Source organism: Phascolarctos cinereus, unplaced genomic scaffold (genome assembly GCF_003287225.1).
Source record: "Phascolarctos cinereus isolate Bilbo 61053 unplaced genomic scaffold, phaCin_HiC Scaffold_2;HRSCAF=192, whole genome shotgun sequence".
Taxonomy (NCBI): Eukaryota; Metazoa; Chordata; class Mammalia; order Diprotodontia; family Phascolarctidae; genus Phascolarctos; species Phascolarctos cinereus.
Genome location: NW_027555625.1, coordinates 132,049,593 through 132,062,978, shown reverse-complemented (window position 1 = coordinate 132,062,978; position 13,386 = coordinate 132,049,593). Strand labels below are relative to the sequence as shown.

Below are 13,386 nucleotides of genomic sequence, written 5' to 3'. Positions count from 1 at the left end.
ATATAATAACAATATCTTAGGGATTAAGAAATCTTTCTAGCTAAGGAGAACATAGTTAAATTCTCAAACACTATCTAGGAAGTAAAAATGTAAGAGAATTAAACATGTTTCCTCCTGTACCTCTCACTGTTTCTAGTCATAAGAAGTAAAAGTATTAAAATTCTCTGGAATTCTCTTTTACTTTCTATCATTAATGTTCCCCAGTTATTCTAAGGCAAAATTAATTAAAAACATTCCTCATTAAACTGATAAAAAAAAAAAAGAAAAAATCACTTTCCCAAATTTTAGAATATATTAACAAAAAAAGATTATTTCCATTATATAATTTGAACAGAAAATTATGGAGAATAGTACACTTAGGTATCTTGATTCTCTCTACATTATTGAATGTATTAGCTCAGTTGTATAGAATTAGTATAGAATAATATACTGCAGATATTATACAGTACCTGGACCATAGTAAGCACTCACAAATATCTGTTAGAAATGCAGGGGGGGGGGGAAATCAATATTAGTGTCAAACAACTTTGCTCCAAACAGTCCCTTGGACTTCATTTTAGTCATTTTGCAGTAGAAATAAGAGGAGAAGAGAAATAAGATATTATGAAGGTTAGAAAAGAAAGACAAAGAAATTAAAATAATGGACTTACCAGACTTTTTTCCACGACAACATGCATTTCTAGATACCCAGAGAAAGATGATAAATAATCTAATTTGGGCTAAAATTAAAAAAACACAAAGGAACAGATCAACATTTAACATTTCTCATATATTTTATCTAATTTTTGAACCTTTTAAGGTATTATTAATGAACTGAAATAAGCAGAACATTTAGAAACTAAAAAATAACTGGATATATGATAACCACAACCCAACCATGGGAATACTCATCCAAATCTGAATTACTACATGACTATATTGCTACAAGAGCTTCTTATTTTTAATTAAATTTTTTGGTTGACTAAAATCTATTTTCTCTCTACCAGCTCCCAACCTCCAATAAAAAGGAAGAAGAAAAACAAAACCATTACAAAAATACACAAAGTCAGGCAAAACAAAATTCCCACATTGGCCATTTCCTAAAAATCTGTATTGATCTGCCACCTAAATCCAGCAACTCTCTTTCAAGAGACAGGGAGCATGCTTCATCATGGCTCTTCTTGTAATCTTGATGATTAGAGTTGTATATCTTTACAATGTTGTTACATCAATCAATATTTATTAAGTACCCACTACCTGTCAGGCACTTAAGTGTTAAGTGCTGGGGATACAAAAAACAGCAAAAGAACAACCTATTCTTAGGAAGCTCACAAGCTAATGGGGAGGACAATGTGCAAACATATATGTATAAAGTAAGCTGTATAAAAGATAAATAGGAAACAACTAACAGAGAAGAAGCACTAGAATTAAGGAGGGTTGGGAAAGGCTTTTTATAAAGGATGGGATTTTAGTTAGAATTAAAGCAAGCCTGGAGATCAGTTGGTGGAGTGTTCAAGGCCTTGCAGACTGGGAGAAAATGCCTGGAACTTAGAGATGGAATGTCTTGTTGTGGAACAACCAGAAGGCCAGTGTCACTGGATCAAAGAGTACATGGCAGAAAGTAAGGTGTAAGAAGACTTGAAAGGGAGGAGGAGGCTAGATTATGAAGGGCTTTGAATACCAAACAGAGCACTTTATATTTGATCCTGGAGGTAATAAGGAACCACTAGAATTTATTGAGTAGGTGGGGTGACATGATTGGACCTGTATTTTGATGGCTGAATTGAAGATGGATTGTAGTGTGGAGAGACTTGGAAAGCAGACCCACTCCACAGGTTATCACAACAGTCCAGGTGTAACATAGTAAGAGTCTGCACTAGAGTGGTGGCAGTGTCAGAGGAAAGAAGGGAATGTATTGGAGAGATGTTACAAGGGTGAAATCAATAGGCCTTAGCAACAGATTCGATATGGGAGGTAAGAGACAGTGAAAAGTACAGGATGACTCCTACATTGCAAGCCTGAGTCACTGGGAAGACAATGTTACCTTCTACAGTAATGCAGGGAGTATTTATGGGGAAAGATAATGAATTCTGTTTTGGACATATTTTGTTTAACATATCTACTAGAAATCCAGTTTGAGATGTCTGAAAGGCAGTTGAAGATTCAAGACTGGAGGTCAACAGAAAGGTTAGGGTAAGATAGTTAGATTTGAGAATCATCAGCATAGAGATGGTAAAAATCCGTGGAAGCTGATGAGATCATCAAGTAAAGTAGTCTAGAAAGAGAAGAATCAGGACAGAATCCTGTGGGACACCTACAGTTAGAGGTCATGATCTGGATAAGGATCCAGGATAGGAGACTGAGAAGAAGCAGTCTGATAGGTAGGAGGACAACCAGAAGAGAGTAATGCATCCCTCCCCCCAAAAAGAAAAAGAGAGAGAGAGAGAGAGAGAGACAGAGAGAGAGAGAGAATATCAAGGAGGACAGGCTTATGTACAGTATCAAAAGCTATAAAGAGCTTGAGGAGAATGAGGACTAAGAAAAAGCCATTGGATTTGGCAGTTTTTGTTGTTAAATAAATTGTTCTCCCAGATCTGCCTAACTCATTTTCTAACAGTTCATAAAAGTCTTTCCAGGGGTCCCTAAACTGTTTCCTTCTTCATGTCTTGTTGCACAATAACATTCCATTACATTCATATGCCAGAACTTGATTAGCCATTCGCCAACTGATAGATAATCCTTTCATTTCTAGTTCTTTGTCACACACAAAAAAATAGCAGTTATAAATAAATTTGCATACATGGGTATTTTTCATTTTTTCTTTTATTTCATTAGGAAATAGGCCTAGTAGTGACATTGATGGGTCAAAGAATTCACACAGTTTAATAACTTTAGAGGCATAGCTCCAAAGTGCTTTTCAGAATGGTGAGCAATTCAAAGCTTTCACAGCAATCTACAGCTCAAAGCAGCAGTACATCAATGTATCTCATTTCCTACAGCCTCTTTAGTATTTGTCATTTTCCCTTTTTTTCAATTTTGAAAAATCTCATAGGCGTAAGGTAGAATTTTAGAGTTGCATTAATTTTGCCTTTTTCTAATTTTAATGATTTTGGAGCATCTTTTTACATGTTCATCTATCTACCTAACGCTAGCTTGGATTTCATCCCTGAGAACTGCTTGTTCATATCTTTTGACCATTTATCAATTGAGAAATGGCTATGATTTTTATAAATTTGAATCAGCTCCCTATATATTTTAGAAATGCAGCCTTTATCAGAGAAAATTGCTGCAAAGGTTGTTTTACAGTAGTTATCTGTTTCCCTTCTAATTTTACCTACATTGGTCATGTATGTAATCAAAATTCTGCATTTTTCCTTCTCTAATGCTCACTATTCCTCTGCTTGGTCATAAACTCTTCTCTCATACATAGAAGTGAAAGCTAATTTTTTCCTTGCTCCTCTAATGTCCAAGTCACATATTTATTTAAAGCTCAACTTGGTATATGATGTGTGCTGGTACTCTGTAGTCCAGTATTCTTAAACTGTGGGTCAGTTTAAGAAGCACAGAAGGTGTCTCCAGCGGAAAAAAAGTTTAAGAAGCCCTGCATACCTACTTTCTGCCATACTAGTTTAAAGTTTTCAAAGTTTTCTGTTGAATAGTGAGATCTCACCATAGTAGCTATAGTCATCAGGTTTTTAAAACCCTATGCTACTAGATTCCTTTCCACATATAAGTTGTGTCCCTAATCTATTCCACTGATCGCCCTATTTTTAACTAGTACCAAATTACTTTGATGATTACTGCTTTGTAGTATAGTTGAGATCTAATATTGCTAAGCCTCTTTCCTTACCACTTTTAAAATATTTATTATTTACTTATTTTTAACATTCTTTTCTTTTTCAATTTTAAGTTTCAGATTCTTTCCCTCCCTCCCTCTCACCTTCCCCCACCCACTAAGAAGTCAAACAATATGATGTCAATTGTACATGTGAAATATGCAAAACATATTTCCATATTAGCCATATTGCCCCCCCAAAAAAGCAAAAAAAAAAACAAAAGAAATTGAGAAAAGTATACCTCAATTTGCATTCAGAGTTCATCAGTTCTCTCTCTGGAGGTGGATAGAATTTCTTCATCATGAGTCCTTGGATTGCTGTATTGATCAGAGTAGTCAAGTCTTTCAAAACAATGTTGCTGTTACTGTGCACAATGATCCACTGGTTCTTCTCATTTCACTTTGCATCAGTTCATATAGGCCTTGCCATGTTTTTTTGTTTTTTTCTGAAGCCACTCACCTCATCATTTCTTACACGATAATAGTACTTCATCACAATCGTATGCCACAACTTGTTCAGCCATTCCCCAGCTGATGAGCATCGCCTCAATTTCCAATTCTTTTGTAACCACGAAAAGAGGAGCTATAAATATTTGTATTTTTCCTTTTTCTTTGACCTCTTTGGGGTACAGACCTACTAGCAGTATTGCTGGATCAAAGGGTACACAGAGTTTTATGACCCTTTGAGCATAGCTCCAGATTGTTCTCTAGAATCCAGTTGGACCAATTCATTATTCTACAGACAATTCATTAATGTTCATATTTTCCCTCATCCCCTCCAGCATTTGTCTTTTCTAATAGGTATGAGGTAGTAGCTCAGAGTTGTTTTAATTTGCCTTTCTCTAATCAATGGTGATTTATAGCATTTTTTTCACATGGCTGTAGATAAGTTTCATTTCTTCTAAAAACTGACTGTTCATGTCCTTTGACCATTTATCAACTTGGAAATGGCTCTTATTTTTATAAAACTGACTCAGTTCCCTACATATTTGATAAATGTAAGCCTTATTAGAAAAATCTACTGCAATTCTTAAAATATTATTTCATTGTCTATGGTATTATTTTTTGGCAAAATATAGTTTTCCTAAGTCTCTTTAAACCAGATTTCATTTTGCTTTCGCTTTCTCTGGGATCATGATTGTCCTCTGCCCTCTTCACTTCAGAGGAAGCATAATAGACTCTGCTCCAATCCTTCATTTCAACTCTGCGTGTATCTTTACGTCCCTACTATGTCTCTTGTACATTACACATTTTTGGATTCTGGTTTTCAATCCATTCTGCTATCTGCTTCCATTCTAAGAGTTAGCTCATGCCATTCACATTCACAGTTATAAACACTCTGTATTTCCCTCCATCTATTTCTCTCTCTTTCTTTCCTCTTCTCTCTTCTCTCTTTTTATCCTGTGCCTCTTCAAAAGTCTGTTCTTTCTTCCAACCACTGCCTCCCCAATCCTCCCTTCCCCTAATAATCTTCCCTCATACATCTTATCCCCTTCCCTTCCTAATTCCCTATTGGATAAGATAGATATCTATACCCAAATAAGTATATATATATATATATATATATATATATATATATTATATATATATATATATATATATATATATATATACACACACACACATACATTTTTATACAAGAAAATTCTTCCCTCTTTGAACTAATTCTGAACTCTATATATATCCAAATGAGTATATATATATATATATATATATATATATATATATATACACACATACACACATATATGTACATTTATATAGTATATATATATATATACACTATATATATATATATATTCTTCCCTCTTTGAACCAATTATGAGCTATATATATACCCAAATGTGTGTATGTTTATATATATATACATATACATATATATACCTATATATATTCATATATATGTATGTGTGTGTGTATATATATATATATATATATATATATATATATGATATATATACACATGTTCTTTCCTCTTTGAACGAATTCTGATGTGAAGTTCAAACATTAGCCACCACTACCTCCTCCATTTTCCCCTCCACTATAAAAGCTCTTCGTTGCACATCTCCTTTATGTGTCCCATTCTACTTTCCTCTTCCCCCTTCTCCCAGTGCATCTCTCTTTCTTACCCCTATATTCTTTTTTTGGACATCTTCCCAACATAATCACCTCATACCTGTGTCCTCTGTCTATGCAGACTGTAACTGACCAAAAGTTTCACATATAATGTACAAATATCTAAGTGTGAAGTTTAATCTTCTCTCTATTGGTAATGATTGTACAAGCATTATAACTCTGTAGAATATTTTAAATAAAGCATCTGTGAGATCATCATAAAAAAAACCATCAGCTGCCATTATAATAGTAGTCTGAGCCCGTAAGAGAGAAATTTCCTTTTCAGAACAACTGAAAGGAACTTGAGGATCAGCACACAACTAATCTTTCAGCCAATCCAATTATTCAACCTTAACTGTACCTTCTCCTATAGCAGTCAGGTGCCTATTTAGGGCAACATTCTGTTCACACACAGCCATAAAATCTTCACCCATAGCTGTGCAATAAACAGTCTTAGCAACCATTGCTGTGATGATGTTGGCAGTCCTGGTGCCAGCTCCAAGCTTGTGCCCAGTGCAACTTTTGAATAGGTCACATTGGAACAGGATGTAGTCATCAGAAAGAAAGTTCCTCATTACACCTCTCTGCCAATTTCTTCCAGAGGGAATGGCCATGGTGTGCTCCATTGTAACCTTCTTCAGTGACATTTTCTGCTCCCTGGGCTAGAATTTTCGGGTGCATCTTATTTTTTGAAGGATCTTTTTTGTTTTGTCTCAAAGACAACCCATGGTCTTCTTACCACTTCCAAGTCACCATCATCATCCAACAGAGCTTCGAAGCTTGTACAATGGTGAGTCTGAGTTTCATTCTTGTTAAGAAAATCTATACCACTGCTTTCTTGCCATAGGATTCCTGAATACTGCTGTCATCATGTATGGTATTTTCTCTTTGAATGTCTTTTTGACTTTTACTCCTAACTTAAGCATATTTCCTAGAATCTTTGTTCCAGAGATAGTTAAATTGTGACAGAAAAACAGGTTGGCCAACAGCGTTCAGACACATCATGAGGTATCTTTTGTTTGGGGTGTTTGGATGCACATCAGACAACACAGTGTTACTTTTAAATGTAATTTCATCCATAGCTTCCCCCTCTTCTGAGTCCACCATCATGTAGTGTTGATATTAAACTGAATAGGTGCCTCTTTTTAACAGCCTTCAATACCAGTAACAGAGTCTGGGACAGAACAGGCCTCAGTAGGCCTTTGTTAAATGAATGAATGAATGAATGAGAATATTAGGCACTAGGGAGAAGGCAGAGGGACTGAAGAGTTGGGGGGCCATGAGGTCAAAGGAAGGACAGTGGACACATGAGTGGACATTGAGACCATCCCCTAAACCTACCCAACTATGGATTTTGCTGAGCCACCTACCCCCCCACCACATGTACCCATTTGCCTAACTGTAAGGACTCTGGCACCCCATGGCAGCCCCAGGCATTTGAGGGGGACATATTTTATCAATATTAATAATAACTAGCATTTATGTGGTGGTTTAAGGCTTGCAAAATGCTTTACATATGTTATTTCATTTGATCCTCACAACAACTCTGGTAGGCTGGTACTATTATTATCCCCATTTTACAAATGAGGAAACTGAAGTAAAGAGAGGTTATACATCTTGTCCTAATTTACACAGATAATAAGTGATTGAGACATTATTCAAACTCAGGACTTCCTGACCCAAGGTTCAACATTGTATCCATTACACCATCTAGCTTCTAATGTCTTTAAGGAAGAATTCTACCAAACTTTTAGAGAACAATTAACATGTATGATACAAATTATTCTCAGAAATTAGAAATAAAACATATTAACAAATTCTTTTTTGTGAAATTAACATATCCCTAAAACCTAAACCAGGGAAGGATAAAGCAAAGAGAAAAAGAAATACATACCAATGTTGTTCATGAATAGTCGCTAAGTAAATAAAACCCAGGGCAAAAACACTAGAGCACTCTAAGTACTGCACAAACTTGCTGCCTCAATATGGCTTTTAAGAGGGCCAATTACTCCCACATGTCTCAAAGAAATCCAATAGGATTAAGTCTATTGGGAGACCTTTTCCTTGTAAACATACATGAAATGAAGCAGGCAGTACACATGAACAAGATACCTAAGTGAATGAGCAGAGCCAAAGGTTTGGGGAAAACTGCTCCTGGTCCTACAGCCAATCCCACTCTCAATGGTGCAGAAATTCCTTAAGGGCCTGGGATTACATCAAGTGTTAGTGTCTACAATTCAATGAACATATTGTCAATAATATTGTGCAGATAAATCTGAAGTATCTGCTAAAACTGAAATTCCACTTTTAGCCATTCCTGTAGCGAACAATACCCACCCAATGCTTAGAAGTGACTGAATCTCTAGTTTTTCTGTAGCATTGAGTTGCCTGGTATGATATGCATTGACTGCCCTTTCAGAAATAATAAGACAATTAAGATTCAAAGACCTGCTAACTACTAAATCTTCTCTATAAGGGTTTTATGTAAACAACTCTCCATATTTTCAATAACATAATCTTACAATTGTGTAAGAATGCAAATGATACAAAGATATAAGAATAAGAGCCAATCCTCAACAGATAAATGGTCAAAGGATATGAACAGGTAGTTTTCAACAGAAAAAATGAAAGCATTCAACATTATATGAAAGACTTCTCCAAATAACTAACAGTCTACCTATTCTGGAAAACAATTTGGAATTATGCTAAAGGAAAAAAGAGGTACTAAAGTGTACATACCCTTTGACCTCACCATGGCACTACTAACCATATAGCCCAAGTAGGTCAAACACAGAGTGAAATGTCCCACATATTAAAAATGTACAACAGTATTTGTATAATAGCAAGGAATTAGAAAGAAAGTGGGTGTTCATTGAAGAGATAAAGCATTAAGAAAAGTTTGAAAGATCTGAATGAGGTGATTCTGGATCAGGATCAGTTACCAGGATCATTTATCAAGATCAGAACCAGGATAACAATTTTACACAATGACCAATGATGCAAAGAAAAACAATATTAAAAGACTTGAGAATGCTGATCAATGAAGTGACCAATCATAACTTTAGAGGACTGATGAAGCATGTGTCCTCAGTAGAGAAGCAGTAAACTACAGGTGTAAAAATGGGTCATACATTTTTAGGCAAACTTAATATATTGATTTGTTTTGCTCTATACTTTTTCATTACAAGGGAAAATTTGGTGGAGGAGTAGTCATTGGGAAGTGACTGTGCTGTAAAGTAGACTCTTTAAAAAAAGAAGACCTGGTAAGATTTGCTGGCTTTCATTTGAACTTCATTAATTAATCCAACAATTAATGTGATGCTCACTAAAGGGTACTATTCTCCATCCTATAACCAATTTTCCCCACAAGTATTGGGTCAAGTTTCTAAGTATCCCCCATATAAATCATTATAGTGAGATTGTGTCATATACAGGACATCAAAGGAGCTTTTCAAGGTTTTAAAACACCTGTGGACTATGGATAAAAAGAGACTGGGGAAAAGGTGAGTAATTTTCTAAGAAAGTTTTGGCTAATGGATAGAGCACTGGCCCAGAGTCAGGAGGACCTGAATTCAAATCCAACCTCAGGCACATAATACTTCCTAGCTTTGTGACTCTGGGGAAGTCACTTAACCCCAATTGCGTCACCCAAAAAAAAAAGAAATTTAGCTTATATGACCCAGGTTGAAATTCTTCAGGGTTATTCTAGGATTTCTACTTCACTTTAGAAATATATATAGGGAAGTAACAATTTGTTCAATTTGCATCCCTAGAAACAACTCAGACAGGCAATTAAAACCTCTTCATGACTTATTATTTGGATCCTGCAAGGGCTATAACTATTCAAACTCTTAGGTCTGATATTAGAGGTTATCCACAATCTAGTACTGAAATTTGCCTTTGCTACAAATTATTGTAGCTTTCTATTACCAATAGGATAATACTCTAAACTTAAAAGATACATTAAAAGGTCAAAGAAACATAGCGTTTAGTGCTGTCTGAGAAATCAGAGTAGTACGATAGAAAGAGGCTTGGAATCAAGAGACAGCTGACTTCCAATTCCAATTCTGACACTTGCTTAGCTGGGCTGACCATAAGCAAGTCCTTCATACATCCTTGTGTAAAATGATTATAATACCTCTAATTCATATCAATTTCTACCATCTAATCCATCTCTCTTATTTTATAGATAAGCTGAGATCCAGAGAGATTAAGTGACTTCTCCAGTGTCACACAGGTAGTAAGCAACAGAATGAGGCTTTGAATCCAGGTCTGATGGTCAATTTCCTGCTCTGGCCTCTACATTAGACTAGCTAGTACAATAAATATTTACTGAATTATCCTAAATTTTAGTGAACTCCATGTCACCCGAGAACTGGAGTAAAGACTATTTGCTTGACTCAATCTAAATTCACATATAATCTTAAATCAGCAAAATCAGAAAAACAATTTCCAAATTGACTAAAACAACATAAGTGGAAATACCAACAAAAATAACAATGAAACCAAAAACAAAACTGCATGCTAAATACTTACAATCATAGAACTTGTTCTTGAAAAAGAGATGAGAAAATGCAGAGGTTGGGGGCCCATAGGTATGGAACATTGCAAATACTGTCAGACTTAGTTGATGTATTTTATCATTTTACTGATTTTTTTTCTCTTTCTCATTAGATCTTTGTTATAAAAGATGATTAAGTGGATAGGAGAGGAAGGAAGGATGAATTCAGAAATCAAAGTGATGTGAAAACAAAAGATATCAAATGTTTTTCAGAGAGACTTAAGAAAAAACAAAAGAATAAACAAGTTATGTTCATTCAAAAAGAAGAGGAATAATTTTCCCCTTTTTTTTTGTACAAGGTATTTTATAATAATTCTTTATTCATGCAATGCTTGGACTCCTAAACAAATCATGAACTTATCCAAAGAAAGAAGAAATAACAGACAGAGTAGAATTTAGAATTCAGTGTTCCTGAATTTTCATTGAGGGAGCCAACTACATTACCTTCCTTCCCTAACACATAAACGAATATGCAACTGATTTCTTTGTAAAAGCATTTTAACAAGCAAGTGGGTGATTAACTAGTTATGCCAGGTGATCAAGGATTTGATCCCACTGTATTATAGTCATATTGTAATATAAAATGAAAAATAACTTAGTCAAGTAATATTCAAAGTAGTACATACATTCTATGAATACTATAGGTGTTCAGTAAATTCTTGTGAAAGAGAGAAGGAAGCATAACACTAACTTTTGTGAGCTTGGGACAAGAAACTATATCTCTCCTGGCCTCAGTTCCTTTATCAATAAAGTGAGGTTTGCCTTGTGATCTCTCAGTCCCCTTCCAGATCTAAATTCTTTGACTCTAAATCTTTTTTATGCTCTTTATCTCCCATCTAATAAGCCCTCACTAAGATAGAGTCTCCAAATCTTGATGCGAGGAGAAGATACTTCATATCTCCAGGGGAGTGAGGAGAAAGTGTATAGACAATAAAAAAACACTGAGGATGCATGACAACAGCAGGGAAGCAACAAAGATCTACTGCATGATGCTTTGAAATCTCTTGGCAAAAATTGCTGATTAAGAATCTTAACCTCGGACTATGATATGTATTCTGTAGGTGACAAAGAATATTGTTTATATTCTACAAATGGCATAATTGCAGCAAATCATCACTTACGTTAACCATTTGGAGTTCATAGGGCAACCTTCTTGACTTCATATTCATATCGTTTTCAGCATATAGAAAGACATCTGTGTTTTCATTTCTTACTTGATAAACCACATGCTCAAATCCTGCTGAAGACTCCAGAGGTTCAATTCCATATGTGAAATTTTCAAATTGTAACCAACCTCTATAAATCCAAACACCACATTTAAAATAATTAAAATTAAAACTTCAGTATAAGGAAAATAGTAAAGAGTTCTACCAAGGATACCTCAGAATGAGAAAAATGGGGGTTAAGGTGGCAACACATTTACCAAACTTTACAAAAGTGTGCTGAGAATCACACCATTCAACATATATTGCCCAACTGCTTTTGGGAAATCATAATTATCTTTTACTAACTACAAGCTTTCTTTGAGAGCAGAGGCCCATCTGTTCTATATCAATATTGTAAGAATGTTGCTCTGTGGCAGAAAGAGCTAACTATGACTAAAATAATGAACTGCATAGTGGATGTAAAGCTAGCATGGTTAAGCTGTGATATGTACTATAGGAGGAAACCTCTGAATCAATGAGAGCACAGATTTATTAAGTATGAGGAAAACCGTGATCCCTGTGGGTAACAGGCAAATCTGAAGCCATTTTTGAAACTGGCACAAAAACAGAGCCGCTTCAATAGGTATTACCAAAAAAAAACAAACCCACAAACCAACCAGTTTTTATGTTGTTCAGTATCATTATTATACTATCAGTGTCTACTTGCTAATATTTCCAGGACAGAAGGAATAAACCATTCCCATTCCACTTCTACATCTTAGATAACTGCTTCCCATCATGCACTCTCCCCATTTATACCTCTGAATATGATAAAATAAAGGAGGATTTTTCCTATTTAACATTCTGTAATCACTAAAAAGGATATGTCCATGACCTGATTCCAGAAGAGATGCTAAGCGTCACAAGTGATTTTGGGAAATCTGCCACATGCCCTTCGTAGAAGCAAAAATTCTGAAAATTAAATACAAATAGAGTAATTTGTTGGACATAAGAGGTGTTCAAAGATTTGATACCACCATATTAAAATCACCTCATGATTTGTCAAACGATATTCAGAATATACTAAATCAACTACACTATGAATACGGCAGGAGTTCAATCCATGCTTAGATCCTAGGAACCCCTCTTAGACTTCACTATTAGGGTTCCCTGTCTTCATTAGAAGAAAAGAACATTAATTGGGACATTATATATGTCTCTCATATAAACATATATTATTCATAATTACCAGCTATGTGTCATAGCTCCAACATCAGAAAAGCACTTGGTTGGAACAGACCCAGTTTGGTAGCATTTTCTCCACAGGCTAATACACACACACACACACACACACACACACACACACACACACACACACACACACACACACACATATATACACACTCTGCTATTCTACGCATCTTTAGATTTTAACTGATTACAAATTGCCTTATGTTATTCTTCCTACCACATCTTTATTTTTTAAAGTAGGAGACACAACCCAAATAGAAAAATGTCTGTGTATTTTTACACAGCCTTAACTGAAAAAATTTCATTTGTATTTTTATCATCTCCTCAATAAAAGTAGTTAATGTATATTATTTAAGGAAAATTTTAGTCCACTTTGTCAAATATTTTTATTGTTAATTATCTCTAAGTGCAGTGCTCCAAAAATTCAATTCAATTCAACATGTTTATTAAATTCCCATCACATAAAAGGCACTGGGCAAGGTACTGTGGACTCCAAGACA

General features: G+C 35.1%; 1 protein-coding gene and 1 pseudogene across 1 annotated transcript in view; both read right to left on the bottom strand.

Moving 5' to 3' along the window:
* LOC110203767 (disintegrin and metalloproteinase domain-containing protein 2-like) overlaps positions 1-13,386 on the bottom strand; it is a 223,909-nt gene that overhangs the window by 80,610 nt on the left and 129,913 nt on the right.
* Positions 5,821-7,036, bottom strand: LOC110203768 (methyltransferase-like protein 22 pseudogene; annotated as a pseudogene).